Source organism: Plecotus auritus (genome assembly GCF_963455305.1).
Source record: "Plecotus auritus genome assembly, chromosome: 3".
Classification (NCBI taxonomy): Eukaryota; Metazoa; Chordata; class Mammalia; order Chiroptera; family Vespertilionidae; genus Plecotus; species Plecotus auritus.
In genome coordinates, this window is record NC_137772.1 from 16,073,327 (window position 1) to 16,096,725 (window position 23,399).

General features: G+C 41.4%; 1 pseudogene across 1 annotated transcript; it reads left to right on the plus strand.

Moving 5' to 3' along the window:
- Positions 1-9,472: 9,472 nt before the first annotated feature.
- Positions 9,473-9,944, plus strand: LOC308244778 (large ribosomal subunit protein eL21-like; annotated as a pseudogene). The gene has a single exon. The product of its transcript is annotated as a large ribosomal subunit protein eL21-like (transcript).
- Positions 9,945-23,399: the final 13,455 nt, after the last annotated feature.

Genomic DNA, 23,399 nt, shown 5'->3' on the forward strand with positions numbered 1-23,399 from the left:
CTGCCCCAGCACCGAGCCAGGGGACCTGAGGCTGCACCCCCCTGCCTGGCAGGGCTTGACAGGGGACCTCAAAGTGCACCCCCAGTGCTGGGTCGGGGGAACTCAGGCCACGCCCCCTGCCCAGGGGGGACCTGAGGCTGCAACCCCCTGCTGATGGGGCATGACAGGGAACCTGAGGCTGCGTGCCCCCACCTCCCCCCCCCCCCCCCCCCGCCTGGCGGGGATTGACGGGGGACCTCAAGGCACACCCCCCATCCTGGCGTTGGGCCAGGGGACCTGAGGCTACGTTCCCTGCCCGGCGGGGCTTAACAAGGGTAGGATTAGCCAGGTCTGGATCTATCCCAATGAAGGGGGGTAGGGGGCAGCCGGGTCTGGGTCTCACGCAATTTTGAGGCACATGTGGGTGGACAGGGACTTGACTCTGGGTCCCATGGTGAGCCCCAGACTGTGACAGGAGGAAGGTTTTCATATACATTTTACTAATTGTAGAGGGCTGTCTGGGAAGGCACATGGATACTTTTTTAATTCTTATTCAGCTGAGCCCAAGGGCACTGGCAGAATCCTGTTATCAGTACTGATTCCAAGTACTTGGAATGAGGAACAAAAAGGACCTTGACCCACCCAAAATAAGGAGCTTACTCAGATCCTGATGAATAGGATTTGGGCACACCTGAAACTCCTTTTTATCATAAAATCCCTTTTGGAAACCAATAAATATGCTGTGTTGTTTGAGGTGAGTGTGACTGTCTCTCTATCAGAGGACAGGAAGCCACCCGGCACCCAGCTTGAATCTATTTCTGTCTCTGGTCTCTTTCTTTCTTTTATTTCTTAACCCTCAGCTCCTCCACTCAGGAACCTGTCTTTCTCCCTTTCCGTGCGGGACGCGGAAAAGGAAGAAATACCCCACCACAACTAATTTTCTTTCATCTCTGATACTTCTATTATAGAGAAAGGGCAAACAGCAATATTAAATTATTTCCTCTAATTAATCCCCTTTTAATGTGCACGAATTTCATGCACCCGGCCACTAGTTAACATATATGTGTGTATATTTATACATATACTAGTGTCCTGGTGCACATAATTCGTGCACATTAAAAGGGAGACCCAGAGTCAATTCCCCGCCCACCCACATGTGCCTCAAGATCACGTGAGACCCAGACCCGGCCCCCCCCATTGGGCTAGATCCAGACCCGGCCAGTCCCACCCTTGTCAAGCCCTGCCGAGCAGGGGGCATAGCCTCAGGTCCCCTGGCCCGGTGCTGGGGCGGGAGGTGCAGCCTGAGGTCCCCCGGCCTGGTGCCGGAGTGGGGGACATGGCCTGAAGTCCCCTGTCAAGCCCCACCTTGTGGGGGGTGAGGCCTGAGGTCCCCCGGCCTGGTGCTGGTGCAGGGGGAGCAGCCTGAGGTCCCCTAGCCCAGCACCAGGATGGGAAGCGCACCTTGAGGTCCCCCATCAAGCTCCACCGGGTGGGGGGCGTGGTCTGAGGTGCTCTGGCCTGGTGCCAAGGCAGGAGGCACAGCCTGAGGTCCCCCAGCCTGTCACCAGGGCGGGGGGCACGGCCTGAGGTCCCTTGTCAAGTCCTGCCAGATGAGGGTGGGGTCTGAGGTCCCCTGTCAAGCCCCATGGGGGTGGGAGAGGGTGTAGCCTCAGGTCCCTGCTGATTGCTCGTTAAGGCTCCTTAAGGGAACTTGGCCTCAGCTGTGGGTGCAGCCACCTTTGTGATGGAGTGATGGTCAATTAGCATATTCCCTCTTTATTGGATAGGATATTTTAAATATAACATGTATGTGTACCTTCCAGATAAGATTTATTAAGATGCACTGCTTCCTGACAGTAGTCAATGCACAGCAAAGCCATCCTCCCTTAGACTGCCCCCAAATCACATAACACAAGCCTATATTCTATAACATATTCTTTCTCACACCTCTGATTGAGATGCCCCCACAGTTCCCATGGTGTGTGTTTCCCTTGCTGTAACCAAGTAATAAGCCCAACTTGTTCAGATACAGGAGGGTCCCTAATGGTCTTTGGCTGAGGAACATTGACTCATCTACACTAATAAAAGAGAAAGATGCAAATTGACCGTACCTTCGCAACACCCACCAGCCAATCAGGAGTGAGTATGCAAATTAACCCAACAAAGATGGGTTTGCATACACAGGCTCTGAGCAGCCAGGGCAGGACGCTTGCGTCATCACCATGGCGATGACACAGGCATTCCGCACCGCCCCAGCCACTCAGAGCCTCTGGGCAGCATGGGAAGGCGGAAAGGCAGCTCCGGGCTGTTGGAAAGGCAGCTCCGGCCAGAGCGAAGGCAGTGCCACAGCCAGGGGAAGGAAGGCCCATTCTTGCATGAATCTTCGTGCATCAGGCCTCTAGTTTAATATATAATGTAAGAACAACACAATATATTGGTTACCTGCAAACCATTCCAAAAGTAGATTAAGAAGGAAACTAAATATGGACTTTTCTCAGAAATGTTTGAATATGCTTTTAGATTTTAACTTTTAAATTTTCATTTTAATGAGCACTCATTTGATCGAAAAGAATGGAGATCCACCTTAGCTAGTTAAGCCACAAGCAATCTGGTCTTTCTCCACATCATTCATTTGTATTGTCCTATGTCTTTATTTTGATTCTGAGAGAGCCATTTGTTGTTCCAGTTTTCTTCATTCATATACAGCACGTTGTCTCAGGAGAAGCTGGGACACTTTATATCCAAATGTAGGCTGTAGGGTACCAGAGAAAATGCCATTCCCCTCCAAGGCAACAGCCCCAGGAAGAGTCACCTCACCCAATTGTGGCTAATAGGTGCCACAGGTGATCTGCTGGAGGGATTCTGGGTGATATCATAACTAGATGCAATAACTGATATTGCTATAGTCATACTTCCAGCAGCCTGGGGATAAGGGCAGCATGGAAGATGGTAAAGCAGAGAGAAGAAAAGAACTAGGTCCTTCAAGGTACTGTTAATACATAAAGTTAAAAATCCTGATATTCATTCTGCTTCCTAAGTGATCCAGAATGGGATATAATAAATGAACTTATTGATTAATCTAGAATTAAGTGAGATTTCTCTTAGAGGCATCAGGAATCTCTCTAAAACACTCTATCTTCTTCACATAGTAGATGAAAATAACTATCCCATGGTTCTTGAGCCAAAATTACCACCCAAAAATGTTGTAAGTCTTTCAATCTCTCTCTCTCTCTCTCTCTCTCTCTCTCTCTCTCTCTCTCTCTCTCTCTCTCTCTCCCCCCCCCCCACTCCATCCCTTCCTCATCTCCAGTTTTACTAGCAGAAATCTGCCCTTAGATCAAGACTAACCTTAGAGTTGAAGAGCCCAGTATGGAGCCTTGAAATTAAGACAAGACAAAGGCTTCCTTTGAGAAAGTGGTGCAGGCCTAGATAAATGTCAAGGATTGCTGAGAAAAAGGATACACTGGTAGGATCGGATGTGGGGAGCAGAGGTAAATTTAGAGCACTCCAGGATTCATGTTCAGAATCTAGTTATGTAAAGATTTTATTCTGAGCATGGTCTTATTCTAATGACCATTTTAAAATAAATTTCTCAGTAGTATAAAAGATGGACTGAAAAGACAGTGTAAGGGCAGAGAAAATGTTAGGTTACCTATGTCAGAATTCAGGTGAATTGAAGAAGACAATTAGTAAAGCCAAGAAGATATATTAGAATAAATAAGACATGATAACCTTTGGAAAATGAATGGATGAGAAGTCAAAGGAGATTTAAAATATCAAACCAAACAGAGAAAGGAATGAGAAGGAGAACACGCATTTTGAGGCAAATGTTACATGCTTGTTTTGTCATGTTGAAATCTGAGTTGAGCAATCAGTCAAAAACTAGGTGTATATCAGGGCTTAGAAGATGACAGGGCTGGGAAAGAGATTTTAATATAAATAAATTGAATACAAAAAGTAAGTTTTAAACGTATATGTTTCAAATTACTTGATTTTTCCAGATTATACTAAAAAGGAAACAATGGACCCATAAAGATGCCATTAATAGTGCTTTTTATGAAAAGGCTCTATCCAAGTTCATTTCACTCTTAGTCTTTCAGTCCTTAAATTTTAACTGTCATTATTTTAATTAACTATGATTTAATCATTATTTCACATTAGGATTAGCCATGCTTTATTCTATTATCATATGCAATAAAGCAAGATACATGCAAAATACAATTATCCTATATAATAAAAGACTAATATACAAATTGACCTATTAGCGGAACCGGTCGCTATGATGTGCACTGACCACCAGGGGGCAGACTCTCAATGCAGGAGCTGCCCCCTGGCAGTCAGTGCTCTTCCACAGGGGGACACCGCTCATCCAGAAGCCGGGCTTAAGGCTGGTGAGTGCAGCAGAGGTGGTGGGAGCCTTTCCTGCCTCCACAGCAGCACTGATTTCCGACCGACGGCTTAGGCCCGCTCCCCAAGAGGGCTCCCGGACATCCCCTGAGGGCTTCTGGGCTGTAAGAGGGTGCATGCTAGGCTGAGGAACGCACCCCCCCCCCCGGCCCCGAATGCATGAATTTTGTGCATGGGGCCTCTAGTTAACTTATAATATTAGTTACATACAAGTTGGGAACATATGATCTAGAGAGTTTACAAGTAATTAAAAATGTTAATATTAATTCAAGTGAATGTACTTTTCTTTTATATAGTACTATAAATTTGCTCTCATTCTGATGTTTATCAAATTAATAAAAAATGAACGCAATAAGTTTAACTGTTGCAATTAAAGGGTTTTGAACATTGTATTTGTATCAAATACTGGCTGAAATCATTAATTGAAATTAGTATCCTATCCTTCTAAAACAAGTATTTGTGTGTGTGTGTGTGTTTGTTTTAAATTTAAGTTCTTTATAGTTTAATGTATTACATAACTCTCCTTTTTCCCCATTGACCTCTCCCCAGCCACCCCAACCCCCAGCACATGCCCTCAACGCCCCCCTGTCCCCATCTGTGTCCATGGGTTATGCTCACATGAATGCGTACAAGTCCTTTGGTTGATCTCTTACCCCCTCACGCCCCACCTTCCCTCAGGTTGGACAGTCTAGTAGATGCTTCTATGACTCTGGTTCTGTTTTTGTTCGTCAGTTTATGTTGTTCACTATATTCCACAAATGAGTGAAATCATGTGATATTTATCTTTCTCTGACTGGCTTATTTCACTTAGTATAATGCTCTCCAGTTCCATCCATGCTGTTGCAAATGGTAACAATTCCTTCTTTTTTACAGCAGCATAGTATTCCATTGTATAGATGTACCACAGTTTTCTAATGCACTCATCTGCTGATGGGCACTTAAGCTGTTTCCAAATCTTAGCTATTGCAAATTGTGCTGCTATGAACATAGGGGTGCATATATCCTTTCTGATTGGTGTTTCTGTTTTCTTTGGATATATTCCTAGAAGTGGGATTACTGGATCAAATGGAAGTTCCATTTTTAATTTTTTTAAGGTAGAGATAATTCTCTCTGTGTATCTTATACTTTTCATTGGGGCAATGTTCTTGACAAGAAGTTTAACCATTCTTAAAGATAAAAAAAAAATTACAAATGGGTAATTTCAGTAATTCATTTATCTTGTAAGCCAAAGTTAAACTCAATTGAAGTAACACACAATTCAGCAATGTAAGAATGTTACTTCTGTACATGCAAAACAAATTTTTTGGAGAAAGAATCTAAACACCCATCAAAGGCCAATAATGGCCTGAATAAGCTCAAAATAACTCTCCCAGTGCAGAACTGGTGTTGATCTGCTGATCTGAGCATACACAATGTGGCCTCTCTGAAGAGCAAAGAGAATTTTAGGTAGCCCTCACTACTTTTTTTCATCTCCATCTCCTCTGTAAAGCAAAAGTTTAGCTAAAGCCTGACCAATTAAGTAATACATGGCTACTGCATACTAACTTGCAAAATATGAATGCTGTATTTTTGTTTATATGTTTTTTGTTAATTCTTACCTAAGGATATTTTTTCCATTGATTTTTCGAGAGAGAGGAAGGGAGGAATGTGGGAAAAATAAATAGAAGCTGTGCACCAAATCATACAAAAAGTAATTCCAGATAAACTGTAGCTCTTGGTAAGAAAAGCAAAATGATAAGACTTCCAGAAGATAATACAGGAAAATGTCTTCATTGCCTTGGTTTGGGGTGAGATTTTTTTTTTAATATACAAAAAACATTCATCTTAAAGGGAAGATCAATAACAGAAACCACTATACAATTAAGAATGTCTGTTCATCAAAATATACTATACAAAATACAACATGGAGCATGTAATCAAGAAAAGCCTCATGTCCAAAATGATTTTTAAAAAACTCACATCCATCTATAAGAAAATACACAGCCAACACAATAGAAAAATGGACAAAAGTCACAAAGAGACTAACAATTAAAAATGGGCTCAAACCTCATTGGTCATCAGGAAAATTCCAATTAAAACTTTAATGAGCTATTACTACATAGGCCCTGACATGGCTAAAACTGGAAAGAATGGCACCACCAATCACTACTAAGGGTGTGGAGCAACAGAGACTCAACACGCTTTTCAGGAGGGTAAATGGGTACAATTATTTAGAAAGAGCATTTTACTCACTACTACTTTGAACAGACCCGTAACACAAAGCTCTCACAATACACTCCCAGGTGTATTAGCAACAGAAATATACATATCTGCATCTACATCTACATATGTATGTATACCTAAGGGTTCCAATTAAATATACTTGCAAGGTAGGGAAAACTAACTGCTATATTAGAAGTCAAGATAGTAGCTACATTGGGAAAAAGGGGGGGGGGTTACTAGTTGGGAGGGGTCATAGAGGTGCTCCTGGACTAGGGCCGGATTCTATTTTGACTTGGGCAATGGTTACATAGGTGCTCACTTTATGAGAGTTTATTGCACTATATATTTATATTTTTAGTGTACTCTGCTATCCTGAGCCAAGGCATTTCCCAGTAAGAAAATGTATTTAAAGTTTAACAACTTTATTTTTTTAAATAAACACAGATCTTCCTATTTCCAAATGAAGAGAAGCGTTTGTTACCTGAATAGGCAGATATTTCAGGTTTACAAAATACAGATCTCCTTCAGTGCCTTGTGTGGGTGATAGAAACCCACCCACCTCACAAAACAGACCTCCATCAACTGAATGTCACTGAAGAAAAGCCAAGGATAAGTGTAACATCAACACAACAGGAAAAAAAGAATTCCATGCTGAGAGGAGGCAGTTGGTCTAAGCCCTTGTCCATATTGTATCTTCTTCACAGAAATTTGTTTACTTCTCTTGAAGCCTATTAATCCAAAAATGAAGGACCTTGAAATATTTCAACCTCAAAGCTGCATTGTTGGGGAATTTTTTTATTTGAAAAATTAAGTTTCCTTTGCAATGTTTGATGGAAATCCTGCACTGCAAAAAAAATTTAGGTCTTAGAGTCAAGTTCCCTTGAGAAAAATGAATATTTTAGAGGCCAAATCCTTTTTATGTCAAAGCTTAATGTGGATAAGCAGCATATAGCAGACTGGAGGATTATATTTAGCAGATTAACCTGAGTCCCCAAAGTGTCACACATCTCTGAAGCTACTCGCGGTGAACTGACAGCTTCCAGAGAAGCAATTGCATGCATTGGGACCCACACTGTATCTGAAGTAAGACCAAAGACTGAATTCCGCTCTGAGCAAAGAAAATCAATGTGAAAAGCAGTCTCTTTATTTTTTTATATCCCATGGGTAACGGTAAAATATCGAGTGAAAGAAGTGATGAAAATGTTTCTAGGTTATTAAACTGCTCGCATTGTCCTTGAAACGTGGGGCCCAAAGTCAGTTATTTCTGTTGGACAGAAAGTAAAAGTCCGGACTTGGAATGTGGGGCTTAATAGAGCATTAAGAAATCACAAGGTAGGTGAAGAGCCAGCAGTCCTTAAGCATGCGCCAAGATGGTTGTTAGAGGAAACCAGACCCTGTCCATGGAAAGCATTCAAACCGAAATGAAACCAAATTGACTACCTGGACAGGCCCAGCATTGCAAAGAGGCAGACTTCATTGTACTCTCCAGTGAAGGCAACAACTCAAACAATAAATCAAAGAATACATTTCATGACCTTTCTCTCTTGCCCATAAAATGTGGTGTGCTCTGGGACAGAACTACATAAAGCAAAGAGAAATCTATTTTAGTGAAAGAAAACCCTGCAGCAGATAAGGGGACCTTCTGTCTGATAATTCCATGCTTGGTTACGACCATGCTGGCCAATCAGCATGGGACCCACTTCTCTGATTTAGAAGTTGCCTTCCCTACCAGCTGCCTCTCTGGAAAGAAAAAAAAAAAAAAAAAAAAAAAAAGGATGTATAATTGGGAAAAGAAACCTCTCTTGAGACGCCTTCTAAGTAATCAGGAAAAAGCACTCCCTCAGTATCTCAGCCCATCAGTGTCTTGCACCTTCTGTCTGAACACAGATATGGTTTCACTTTGCTTTGGGGACGCTAGGAAGATGAAACTGCAAAATATCAAGTGATTCTCTGGATACTGCACATTGCATGAGATTTCCCGCTCTGATTTGCTCTCACAGGATTGCCTTAAATCTCTACTATGGAAATACAAGCCTCTCCTACCTGTACAAACTCATACACACCAACCATAGTTCTTATCACAGTGGAGCTTTATTTAATGCACTGTAATATACGTATATCTCCCAAACATGTGCCATTGCTGTTTAAGATTATAAATCTCTTCTTTGAATTGCACAAATAAGATGTATCATTATTAATTTATGTGGCTGATATTTGTGTAGGCTTACCCACAAGTCTACCATTTTCAGACCTGGCTTCTCAGATCTTCAGGGATCATTTTTATTTTTCCTGGGCCGCATTTGTTAAAATTCTTTTTAGTATAGTCTGTTGGTAATAAACTCTCTCTGTTTTGATTTATTTAAAACTCTTTGTTTCACCCTCATCCTTGAAACATTTTTTCCAAGTCTATCACTTTAGATAATAGTTATTTTCTCTCACTTTTTAAATGTATTATTCCAGTCTTCTGGCTTCCTGTGTTGCTACTGAGAAGAAAGACATCCAGTTTAACCTCAGTTCATTTATGTATAACCCATTTTTCATTCTGACAGTTTTTAAAATCTCTTCTTTTTCCTGGATTCTTTTTCTACCATATCTATTATACATAGATTGAATTTACCTTTATTATATTTGGTATACAGTTTGCTTCCCTTATATGAGGATTATTATCTTTCATCAGTTCCAGATGATTATCAGTTTTCCTATGTTTGCATTATTAAATATTATGTATTTTTCATTGTGTTTCTTCTCTCATTTCCTCTTGGAATTTAGATTATGTCCATATTAGACTACCTCACTCTATCTTCCAGTTCTCTTTATACTAATAGGAAACAAGAAATAAATAGCCATTTTGACCAGGACCGCCATCTTCCAGTAATTCGCCAAAATGACCAACACAAAGGGAAAGAGGAGAGGCACCCGCTATATGTTCTCTAGGCCTTTTAGAAAACATGGAGTTGTTCCTTTGGCCACATACATGTGAGTCTACAAGAAAGGTGATATTGGGGACGTGAAGGGAATGGGCACTGTCCACAAAGGAACGCCCACACATGTTACCATGGAGGAGTCTACAGTGTCACCCAGCATGCAGTGGGCACTGTTGTGAACAAGCAAGTTAAGGGCAAGGTTCTTGCCAAAAGAATTAATGTACCTATTGAGCATGGTGAGCACTCTAAGAGCCAAGATAGCTTCCTGAAAAGTGGGAAGGAAAATGATTAGAAAAGAAGGAAGCCAAAGAGGAAGGCACCTGGGTTCATCTGAAGTGTGAGCCTGCTCCACTCAGAGAAGCACACTTTGTGAGAACCAATGGGAAGAAACCTGAGTTTCTGGATCCCATTCCCTATGAATTCATGGCATGATAAGCATGGAGGAAAAAAAAAAAAAGACCTCTGTACTGATAAAAATGTTTCTCTTAATTGAGTAGAAATGTGATGTTCCTCTCCCTCACCCCCCCAAAAAAAACAAAGAAAACTTTTGTCTTAAAAAAAAGAAAAGAAAAAAAAATGAATAGCACACCCAAACTGGACAAATTCAAAGAGAAAGATGTAGCATATAAAAATGCCTGTTGAAAAGTTGGACCGATGAAGGGAACCATGAGCCATGCAGCAACCAAGTCAGTTAGGATGAATGAGTTAGCAGCGTAGGTCCTGAGGAACAAGAAGATGAAGTGGGTCCCAGAACTCAGAAAGCCATTTTGAGACAAGCAAGAACATTTTGGGGAAGGATAAAGCTAACTAAGGCAGCTAGTCAGAGGATTAACTATCCTTATGTCGTTCTTCCTCCTTCCTCTAATTCTCTACCGGTGTTCCCCCACCAATTGGCTCCAACTCAAAGTAGAGGGCATGGGATATCATCCACACAAGTAAGCCTGAGACCGAGACTAAGACAGAAAATCGGTGCTGAGATTGGAACGCTGCTATAATAAATACCCAAAAATGTGAGAGTGGCTTTGGCACTGGGTAATGGGCAGAGTCTAGAAGATTCTGGAGATGCATGTTTGAAAACACCTACACTGCTGTGCATGAAGTATTGAAGGAAAGCTGGTGAGGCTGCAGAAGAGGAGCTCTGGAGAGAAAGTCTCAGTCTTCTTAGAGAGTATCTAAGTGCTTATGAGCAGAATGTTGGCAGAGATATGAATGATAAAGGCTATTTGGATAAGGTCTCAGACAGAAATAAGGAATATTACTGGAAACTGGAGGCAAAGTGATCCTTGCTATAAAGTGGCAAAGAGCTTGGCTAAATTGTGTTTGTGTCCTAATGGAAGGTAGAACTTTTGAGCAATAAAATTGGATATTTGGCTAAAGTTATTTCTAAGCAAAGTGTTGAAGGAACAGCTTGGCTTCTCTTGAATGCTTACAGTAAAATTCAAGAAGAGAAAAATGATTGAAAGACAGAATGCTTAATAAATTAAACAGAACTTAAAAGTTTGAAAAATTCTCAGTCTACCCATATTGAAAAAAGAAAAAGAAGTTGTGTTTAGTCGAGAACTCAAAGCTTGTGGCCAATTTTTAAAAAATATATTTTATTGATTTTTTTAAAGAGAGGAAGGGAGAGGCATAGAGAGTCAGAAACATCAATGAGAGAGAAACATCGATAAGCTGCCTCCTGCACACCCCCTACTGGGGATGTGCCCACAACCCAGGTACATGCCCTTGACCAGAATGGAACCTGGAACATTTCAGTTCGCAGGCCGATGCTCTATCCACTGAGCCAAACCAGTTAGGGCTTGTGGCCAATTTTGATACAGGGATTTGTGTAGATCAACCATCTCAGTGGAAGCTAGGCGCTATTCATCAAGATAGTGAGAGATCGGTCCTCTATCCAAACATAGCCAGGACCTATTGTCCAAGACAATGAAGAGATGACCCTGTAGACATTTCAGAGATCTTCAGGGTTGGCCCTCACCAGAGCAAAGCACAAGAGCCTGCAGGGCAGAATGATGTCAGAGGAGGAGTTTCTGTTACCCAGAGCCACTTCACATCCTGGGCTCAGCTCTAGAATTCCAATTTTGGCGCCATAATCCTCAACCGCCCCAGGTATGGAACCTTGGAGGTGGCCTCTCCTCCAGAGGGTGCCTTCTCCATCAGCCTACAGACTGCAACCTACATTTCAAAGGATGTCCCTGAGAGCTTCCATCCAGGCAAGAGGACTGCCATGCATCAAGGGCATGGAACCTAGCCCCTTCCATCATGTGAGTTTGCAGATAGAAGACACAGCTATGGACCAGGAAAAGGGCCCTCATCAGAAGGCAACCATTTTGGTGCCTTACTCTTAAGACTGCCTGGGCTCCACAACTGTAAGAATTAAATTTCTGTTGTTTTTAAGCCACCCAGGCAATGGTATGACACAGCATCCCAAAAAGACTAAGACAGGAACACTAATCAACCTAGCTTCAGTTCACACAGGACTTGTAAAATTTGACTCCAAGTATGCATGTAGTTGGGAATTCTCAGGGAATATTTATAGTTTTGACTACTCTCTTCAGAGACTAGACTGGGACTCACAAATGCTCGTACTGTCTTCCTCTGCAGAACAGATTTTCTCTTAAGTAACCACATGATTGCGTTCTATTTTGGGGACTCCAGCTTTATTTGCCAATCCCTGGTCCCTCATCCTGCCCTTTTTATACCCCAGGCCTGGTTCCCTCCGCCTTATTCGCACAGCCCAATGAAGCCACCAAGGTCAGACAGATATTTTCTTTTTCTTTTTCTTTTTTTTACATATTTATTGGGGTATAAATAACAAATAAAAATTGTATTTATTTAAAACCATATAGTGAAATAATCACCACAATCAAACTAGTTAACGTTTCCATCCCTGCATATATTTAGCATTTGTGCATGGATGCCTGTGTGTTGAGAACACTAGAGATATACCCTTTAGGCAAATTTTAAGGATACAATACAGTATTATTAACTATAGTCATCACACTGTACTTGTGCATTTCTTTATCTTTATTGTTTAAAAGATTACATATGTCCCCTTCCTCTCCCCACCCCCCACATTGACTCCTTCTAGTCCACACTTGACCATTGCCCTAGGCCTTCGCCACCCTATTGTCTGTGTCCATGGGTTATGCATATATGCATACAAGTTCTTTGGTTGATCTGTTCCCACCCACCAGACCTCCTGAAATCAGTGCTCGGTAAACCTGTGAGAATTTGTGCTTTCTCATCATTTCTGTTCTACAAGGAATTCTCCTACTTTCTGGCTCTTCTCACCTACGCACTTTGTTGTTGTTGCTGTTTTATATCTGTGTTCAATGCTTTTGGGACACTGTAGCGTAAGAGTTTCTCTGAACATGCAGTCTGCCACACTGTTTGACATGAAAGTGCATATTCACCTTTTGAAACTTGACAGATGAATTTGATGAATATATTTCTTTGAAAATCCTATATAATAAAAGTCCAGGGACCATAAACATAACAACCAGAATGACTGCTTGACCAGTTGCCATGAGGTGCATTGACCACCTCTTGGTCCCTCCCCCCCAGCCCACAAGCAGCGGCTCACAGCGGTGGGCAGGGCGGCTCATGGCTCACGGTGGTGGGCGGGCGGGCGGGGCGGCTTGTGGCTCGGCGAGCAGGCAGGGTGGCTCACGGCTCGCAGTGGCGGGCAGCAAGCGGGGCAGTGAGTGGCAGCAAGCAGCAGCGAGCTATGCTTGCACGATTTCGTGCACTGGGCCTCTAGCAGTAAAATGAAAGTGACTGAACTCCCATCTCCATTATAAGAAATTACATCCTTTACTATGCATGATGGCCAAAGGAGAAGTATTGTGTTGTTCATAGTTCCTTCTTTATTCCTCATTTTGATCTTGCCCCACAATGTTTGTGCTCTCCTGACAAAGCATCGCAGCATAGTCACTGCTTATTAACCCCAATTTCAGGAAAGCTGCCTCCTGCTCGCTTTCACCCAGTGTCTGTGGCTGCTGCCTTCCTAATGGCCCCACCTTCTCTGAGGTGGTGACTTTCAAATTGCGCTCAGAAGACCATGTAGCTAAAAATCACCTGGACCCTTAAAAATGCCAATTCAGGGCCCCCAAGGCTTATAAGGATCATTATGTTTAGGAATGGGTGTGGACATCATATGACTTCAGCCTCTCTCTAGGATAAGAATTTTATGCAAACACCTTCATTCTTTCCTAGGTCCCTTGGAAAGGGTTTGAATATCCTTAGGCAGAAACAATCATGACTTCTTATACGAAGTAGACTCCCTGATTCATTAGTGTTAACGCAGTTCCTGCTTTATTTTCTCATGGTCTTTTTTATGCCCCTTCGTTCTAAGTTAATTTGATTTCTTAATGTATCTCTAAAAAAGGAGTTTTATATGACTTTCCAAAAGTACAAGTCATTGTACTTAACAATCACATATTAATGGAGTGCTTCAATTCTGATAACATGATAGATGCTGGGTATATAGAGGCAAACAGCCCAGTCTATCCAGAAAAAACAAAACAAAACAAACAAACAAACAAAAAAAAAACCAGCTACGTTGAAACATCTAAAACTAGTGCAAATGTTTTCATTCAGACACAGTTAATGCATGACCTGCACTGCTCTGCAGGTGATGAAAGTAATAATATACACACTATTAAAAGGACTGGGACAATTATTTAGCAAAAAATACATAAAAGAACAAATAAAAAACCTTAGGTCTAAAAGTCAAATTTCACAAAAAGTCACCTTTTGCATCCTAGTCACTTAGATACTCTTTTTCTTGTAATTCTTTCCTAAATGCTTAGGCAATTAATTCAAAAACAGTTTCTATTGCTAATCTGTATAAAATATTCTGCTAGCTTCTGAGGATGAATAAGATATGTCTGAGACTTCAAAGAGTTCTCAAACTTGTAAGGGAGACAGATACACGCACACCTACACACATACACACACACAATACCAATTCCCTGTCCTATGTGATTCATTCTCTATAAGCTTCATAACCCCCTTTAACATAGATAAATTATCTACAGAATGCAGATAATTAGTTGAGGCACCTAGACTTTAAATCATTTTCTTCTTATTATTATTTTAAGAAAAGCTCATTATTTTAAGAGACTTTACAGTTTAAAAAGTACAGAAGTAATTATTGGGCACGAAGGCTAAAATATTTATTTGTTTTTGAAAATATAGGATTTTCATGTTTGTTTCTTAAAATAGAGGATGTATTGCTATGGTAACTATGCTAGAACCAAATTGACATAATTATTGTAAAACAAATATAGAAAAAATGTTATAGGAGCATAAAGAAAGTAGTTAATAATACTTACTAGTAAACACTCATTAACATAATTTTAAACTTAGGCAAAGATAAAAGTGAAACAAATGGCTCAAACTCTCAATATCAAGATAACCTAGATTATTTTATTAAAAATAAAATAAATAAAAAGTATGTGTAAAATAGAAATTGAAACAATATAGACATTTAAAAAATAATAGAACCTCACTTTCATTAAGCCTTTTGCTCCCAAGTAAACAATAAGAGTTAAGGGGAGAGGGAATAATGGCGGCGGAATAGACAGACGTGTTCCGAGCCTTGTCCCGGAGCAGAAAGAAAGAACAGCTGTCTGAGGGTCGCACAAGGAGTGTTTGTTGGCTGGTTGGGAGACAGCTGAATTTCAGAAGGAGGTGGGGGACTGCTAAACGGGGTTCCCCTGACCTGGCAGCACCAACTGCGGCTGGGTCCCCTCCCGGAGCTGCGGGCTTGGACGCGGAGTCTGCGCCATCTTGATCCGGAAAGTGGAGCTTATTGGAAGCCTGAGAATCCACAACTGCGGCACCCAAGGAACGACTGCGAGCCCCAGAACAAAGCTCCCCAATTGGCGCAAACACACGGGTTCAGAGGAGCTCTACACTCCACCACGGAAAGGTCAGATTTCACCTGGGATAAGGTGAGGTCTCTGGTCCCGGCGGGAGAGAGGAACGCGCGTTTTGCGGGAGCTGGAGGACCAGGGAAGTCTGTGCCTAGAAAAATCCATGGCTGTAGGGGCTGGCGTGATCTGTGATTGTGGAAGGGGGTCCTCAGAGCTGCTAAGAGAAGGGCACTCTAAAAAGCAACCCATTTTGATCTGACGTGCAGGGACACCCTAAGAATTTCAGGCAGTCCAGACTTACGCGCAGCCCCTGCGTTCCCTGGGTGCCTGGGCTTACGCGCAGTCCCGGAGTTCGCACAACTGGGCTTTTTCCTCTTGAAATTCTTGCTTCTGATTACTAAGCCCAATACATAGGATCACCCAGTTGGGGACACCCTGGGAGACTGCAGGGGAAAGTTGTTTTTCTGGAACCTGGGGATCGGAGCAGGGAGTGACCATCGGAGAGTCAGCTCTGAGGCAGCCCACTCCCACAAACCGGTAGTGAGTGCCACAGGGAAAGAAGGCTCTAACACTGCCTAGAGAGGCCATAGATAGACCCGGAAGTCAATCCAGAAACACTGCCACCCAGGGGCTGAATCACAAATTGACTCTTGTGTAATCAAAAATAAAGGAATACGAGAAATTAAGACACACCGCCTGCTTAAAATCAGGACTGGCTTACAACACCGAAGAGCAGTGGATCGCAGGGAACTGCAATACTGTCTGGACTGAGAAACAGGCGTGCCAAACAGAAAAACAGAGGAAGTGAATGACCTTCACTACTTCACATCTTATTTTTACCTTTTATTTTTTTATTTTTTTTTATTTTTTTTTATTTTCATTTTTTGCATCTTTTAATCAAGAAACTTTTTTTCTTTTTTCATCACTTGATTTTACCTTTTTAATTATTACATTTTTATTTTCAATCCGTATTATTACTACTGCTATTTTATCTTTTTTTTTTTTTAAGTGTCATTTTATTTTCTCTTCATTTTATTTTGGGATTAGGGTTCTACATTCTATTTTTATCTTTCCTTTAGCATCGTTTTACTCTATCTCAACTCTACCTTTAGGCCATCACTCTCTTCCTAACCTCCCCCTTTTCAGTGTCCTGTTTATCTTACCCTTTTACTGCTTTAGATTTTCCCTATTCTTTCTGTTTACCCCTTGTTAAAATTTCACCCTACTTACATATCTAATCTCCAATCCCCTGCTCCAAGTCCACATACACCTCTCCCTTCGCTGTCTGAGCTATCCATAAACTTGTCCTTCTCTCTGTCCTTTTGTTGTTGTTTGCTTGAATGTAGATTATATCGAATTTTTATGCTTTTTTGTGAGATTGTTCTGCTTATTCTTCTTTTGTTTATTTTTTTGTTTGTTTTGTGCTTCAGCTTTCCCTTGCCTCACTCCATATTAGTTGGTGTTGTAGTTTGTACTAATCCCCAGGCACTTGTTGCTGGCATTTGCTGGGATTAGTGATTGTTCTATTGGAGTTTTATCCCCAATATATATAGTCTGTTCCCCTTTCTCTCTTAGTCACTTTCTTGTCTCTCTTATTTTTTTTTCTTTACTTTCCCTTTTCCCAATTTCATTTTCACACTCCTTTTTTCTTTTTTTCTTTCTTTCTTTCTTTTTTCCTCTTCTTCTTTCTCTCCTATCACCTAATTTGCCTTTCTCTGGTGGTCACCTATATTGGAGGTTATTAATATCGTGAATACATTCCTGTTCAGTGCCTTGTGAGTTGTACCTGGTAGTGCTGTAGTTTGTGCCTTTAAATCAACCCAGGAGAGAGAGAACTACATAACCAGACACCCAGAGAAGAGAGACCATGGGGAGACAAAGAAGCAGCCCGCATATGAAAGAAAAGCAGGCATCACCAGAAAAGGAAGTAAACAAAATGGAGGCAAGCAACCCTCCAGAAAAAGAATTCAGAGAAATGGTCATAAGGTGGCTGAAAAGAATGGAAGACAAATTCAACAATATGAGCAAGAACCAAGAGGAAATGAAGAAGAACCAAGAAGAAATGAAAAATGACATCGCTGCTGTAAAGAACTCAATAGAAAGCATCAAGAGTAGACTAGAAGAAGCAGAGGACCGCATCAGTGAGCTAGAAGACAAGATGGAAAAAAATACCCAAGTAGAGCAACTTCTAGAAAAAAAAATTAAAAGGCAGGAGGAGAGTCTAAGGGAACTTTGGGACAACAGGAAACAAAACAACATCCGCATAATAGGGGTTCCAGAAGGAAAGGAAGCTGAGCAAGGAATAGAAAACCTCTTTGAAGAAATAATGAGAGATAATTTCCCTGATATAGGGAAGAAAAAACCCACACAAATCCAAGAAGCTCACAGAGTCCCAAGCAAAATGAACCCCAAAAGACCGACGCCAAGGCACATCATAATTAAATTGGCAAACACCAACGACAAAGTAAGAATCTTAAAAGCGGCAAGAGAGAGACAGAAAGTTACACACAAAGGAACCCCCATCAGACTAGCAACTGATTTCTCAACAGAAACTCATCAGGCCAGAAGGGAATGGAATGAAATATACCAAGTCATGCAAAAGAAGGGTCTGAATCCAAGAATACTGTACCCAGCAAGGCTGTCAATCAAAATTGAAGGTGAAATCAGGAGCTTCACAGACAAAAAAGGACTAAGGGAATTTATTACCACCAAACCAGCAATGCAAGAAATGCTAAAGGGTCTGCTGTAAAAAAAAAAAAAAAAAAAAAGAAAGAAAGAAAGAAACAGGAAGCGAAGAAGTAACACAGGGGTAAAGAATAGGAATGCGACAAATAAGTACCTATCAATAATAACTTTAAATGTAAACGGATTAAATGCCCCAATCAAAAGACATAGGGTAACGGATTGGATAAGAAAACACGACCCATATATCTGCTGTCTACAAGAAACCCACCTCAGAAAAAAAGACGCACACAGACTGAGGGTGAAGGGATGGAAAAAGGTTTTCCAGGCAAATGGAACTGAAAAAAAAGCTGGGGGAGCAATACTTATTTCTGACAAATTAGATCTCAAACTGAAGGACATAACAAGAGATAAGGAAGGCCATTTCATAATACTAAAGGGAGCAATCCAACAAGAAGAAATAACTCTGGTAAACATATATGCACCCAATACAGGAGCACCCAAATACATAAAAAAACTCCTGGAGGATATCAAGGGAGAGATTGACAGCAATACAATCATAGTAGGAGACTTTAATACCCCACTATCACCATTGGACAAATCCTCTAAACAAAACATCAGCAAAGAAACATCAATCCTAAATGACTCACTAGACCAGATGGAATTAATTGACATCTTCAGAACATTTCACCCCAAAGCCACAGAATATACATTCTTCTCAAGTGCACATGGGTCATTTTCAAAGATAGACCATATGTTGGGACATAGGCAAAGTCTCTTCAAATTCAAGAAGATAGAAATCATATCAAGCATCTTCTCAGACCACAGTGGCATAAAACTGGAAATGAATTACAATAAAAAAACCCAAAGAAATCAAACACATGGAGACTAAACAGCATGCTATTAAACCATGACTGGGTTACCAGAGAGATCAAAGAAGAAATAAAAAACATCATGACAACAAATGACAATGAAAACACTACAATCCAAAATCTATGGGACACAGCGAAAGCAGTCTTGAGAGGGAAGTTCATAGCTCTACAAGCCTACTGCAAAAAACAAGAAACAGGGGTAATAAATTACCTAACCCAACAACTCAAAGAGTTAGAAAAAGAGCAACAAGAAAAGCCCAGTGTAAGCAGAAGGAAGGAAATAATAAAGATCAGAGCACAGATAAACGACATAGAGACCAAAGAAACAATACAAAAGATCAACAAAACCAAGAGCTGGTTCTTTGAAAGGATAAACAAGATTGATGAACCTCTAGCCAGGCTCACCAAGAAGCAAAGAGAGAGGACCCAAATAAACAAAATCAGAAATGAAAGAGGTGAAATAACAACAGATCCCGCCAAAATACAAAGGATTCTTAAAAAATACTACGAACAACTCTATTCCAACAAACTGGAGGAAATGGACATATTCCTAGAAAAATATAACCTTCCAAAACTCAATCAGGAAGAATCTAAACAGCTCAACATGCCAGTAACTATGGAAGAAATTGAAGCAGTCATCAAAGAGCTTCCGGCAAACAAAAGCCCGGGGCCAGACGGCTTCACAGGAGAGTTCTACCAAACATTCAAGGAAGAACTAAAACCTATCCTCCTCAGACTATTCCAAAAAATTCCAGATAAAGACAACACAATGAAGGAGAATTACAGGCCAATATCCCTCATGAATGTAGATGCCAAAATCCTCAACAAAATTCTAGCAAATCGGATCCAGCAGTACATCAGAAAGATCATACACCATGACCAAGTAGGGTTTATCCCAGGAATGCAAGGATGGTTCAATATCCGCAAATCAATAAATGTGATACATCACATAAACAAATTGAGAGATAAAAATCACATAGTCATATCAATTGATGCAGAAAAAGCATTTGACAAAATCCAACACCCTTTCTTGATAAAAACTCTCAACAAGGTGGGAATAGAAGGATCATACCTCAACATAATAAAAGCTATATATGATAAACCCACAGCTAACATCATACTCAATGGGCAAAAACTAAAACCATTTCCCCTAAGAACAGGAACAAGACAGGGATGCCCACTCTCACCACTCCTGTTTGACATAGTACTGGAAGTATTAGCCACAGCAATTAGACAAGAAGAAGAAATAAAAGGCATCCGAATTGGAAAAGAAGAAGTAAAGCTGTCCTTATTTGCAGATGACATGATATTGTACATAAAAAAACCCGAAAGACTCCATCAAAAAACTAACAGACTTAATAAATGAATTCGGCAATGTAGCAGGATACAAAATTAACACCAAGAAATCTATGGCATTTCTATACACCAACAGTGAACTTACAGAAAGAGAGACTAAAAAAGCAATCCCATTTTCCATCGCACCAAAAAAATTAAGATACTTAGGAATAAACCTAACCAAGGAGGTAAAAGACCTATATGTGGAAAACTACAGGACACTGAAAAAAGAGATAGAGGAAGATGTAAACAGATGGAAGAACATACCATGTTCATGGATTGGTAGAATCAACATCATTAAAATGTCCATACTACCCAAAGCAATCTATAGATTCAATGCACTCCCCATTAAAATACCAACGGTGTATTTCACAGACCTAGAAAGAACTCTCCAAAAATTCATCTGGAATAAAAAAAGACCCCGAATAGCCACAGCAATCCTGAGAAAGAAGAATAAAGTAGGAGGGATCTCAATACCAGATTTCAAGCTGTATTACAAAGCCACTGTCCTCAAAACAGCCTGGTACTGGCACAAGAACAGACATATAGATCAATGGAACAGAATAGAGAATCCAGATATCGACCCAAACCAATATGCGCATTTAATATTTGACAAAGGAGGCATGAGCATACAATGGAGTCAAGACAGTCTCTTTAATAAATGGTGTTGGGAAAATTGGACAGATATATGCAAAAAAATGAAACTAGATCACCAACTTACACCATACACAAAAATAAACTCAAAATGGGTACAGGACTTAAACATAAGACAGGAAACCATAAAAATACTGGAGGAATCCACAGGCAGCAAAATCTCAGACATATGCCAAAAGAACTTTTTCACTGATACTGCCCCTAGGGCAATGGAAGCCAAAGAGAAAATAAACAAATGGGACTACATCAAAATAAAAAGCTTTTTCACAGCAAAAGAAACCATCAACAAAACAACAAGAAACCCCACTGTATGGGAGAACATATTTGCAAATGTTATCACTGATAAAGGTTTAATCTCCAACATCTACAGGCAGCTTATACAACTTAATAAAAGGAAGATAAATGATCCAATAAAAAAATGGGCAACAGACCTAAATAGAATCTTTTCGAAAGAAGACAGAAGGAGGGCCAAGAGACACATGAAAACATGCTCAAAGTCACTAATTATCCGAGAGATGCAAATCAAAACGACAATGCGATACCATCTCACACCTGTCAGAATGGCTATCATCAACAAATCAACAAACGACAAGTGTTGGCGAGGATGCGGAGAAAAAGGAACCCTCGTGCACTGCTGGTGGGAATGCAGACTGGTGCAGCCACTGTGGAGAACAGTATGGAGTTTCCTCAAAAAACTGAAAATGGAACTCCCATTTGACCCAGTAATCCCACTCCTGGGAATATATCCTAAGAAACTAGAAACACCAATCAGAAAGGATATATGCACCCCTATGTTCATAGCAGCACAATTTACCATAGCTAAGATTTGGAAACAGCCTAAGTGCCCGTCAGCAGATGACTGGATCAGAAAACTATGGTACATCTACACAATGGAATACTATGCTGCCATAAAAAAGAAGGAATTACTACCATTTGTAGGCACCTGGATGGAATTAGAGAACATTATGCTAAGTGAAATAAGCCAGTCAATGAAAGAAAAATACCACATGATCTCACTCATTTGGGGATAATGAAAAACATTATAAACTGATGAACAAAAAGATAGATACAGAGGCAGTAAAGCATCAAACAGACTGTCAAATTACAGCAGTAAGGTTAGGGAGAGGTGGGGGAAATAAGAGATCAACTGAAGGACTTATATGCATGTATATAAGAGTAACCAACGGATGCAAAACATTGGGGGGTGAGGCATGTATGGGAGTGGGGTGGGGGGGGGGGCCAATGGTAAGATATGTACACATATAATACCTTAATAAAAAAAATAAAAAAAAAACAATAAGAGTTAAAAGGCCAGTATGTATAATATATTCTATTAAAATTATTCAAATATATACTTATGTATATGATACTTATTTGAATTAATAAAATAATACACACTGTTCTGCACCTTGTTCCTCAGATTTTTCTAATAAGTCTTGGAACTAATTTCATTTCAGAATTATTTTATTATTTTAAACACTATGTAGTATTTTGTTGCATATCCTAATATATAAAAACCCTGGGTCCGTCACATCCACAATGACTGGAGGCTCAACCTAACGCCCAGACTGCGCGTGCAGCAGGGTCTGGTGGGTGGGGACTTGTGTCAGCGGAGACGGGGACGGGGGAGGTAGGGGCGGCACTCACACTCACTCACAACTGCACACACACACAGACACACACAGCACCCACCAGCTCACAGCCTTTTCTCCCTTTCTTTCCCTCCCTGCCAGCTCACTCTCGGAGCCTCTCTCAGAATGAGGAAACAAAACAGACTGGGCCTGAAGAGGCTTGGATGGAAGGGAGGGTGGGCAGAGGGTGGAGCGGCCCCCACTGGCCCAGGCCCCTCCCATCTGGGAAAGAGGAAGAGGGAGACAGGGAGGCAGGGAGGCCTGGAGGACTGCTGAGAAAAACAAAGAGAGACAGAGACTGAGTGATATCAGGCTGGCAATGGAAGGCAGTTGAGGGAGAGATCAGGCTGGCAGGGGAGGGCAATTAGGGGCAATCAGGCAGGCAGGCAGAGGCAGTCAGGGGCGATCAGGCAGGCAGGCACAGGGGTTAGGGGTAATCAGACAAGCAGGCAGAGGCAGTTAGAGGCAATCAGGCAGGCAGACAGGTGAGCGGTTAGAAGCCAGTGGTCCCAGATTGCGAGAGGGATGTCTGACTGCCGGTTTAGACACGATCCACAGGGATTGGACCTAAACTGGCAGTAGGACATCCCCCAAGGAGTCCCCAGGCTGAGGGACCCCCCCCACCATGCACTAGTGGCCCAGTGCATGAAATTCGTGCACAGGGGGGGGGGTCCCTCAGCCCAGCCTGCACACTCTCCATTCCAGGACCCCTTGGGGATGTCCGACTAACGGACATACCTCTCATAATCTGGGACCACTGGCTCTTAACTGCTCACCTATCTGCCAGCCTGGTTGCCCCTAACTGCCCTCCCCTGCTGCCCCTGGTTGCCC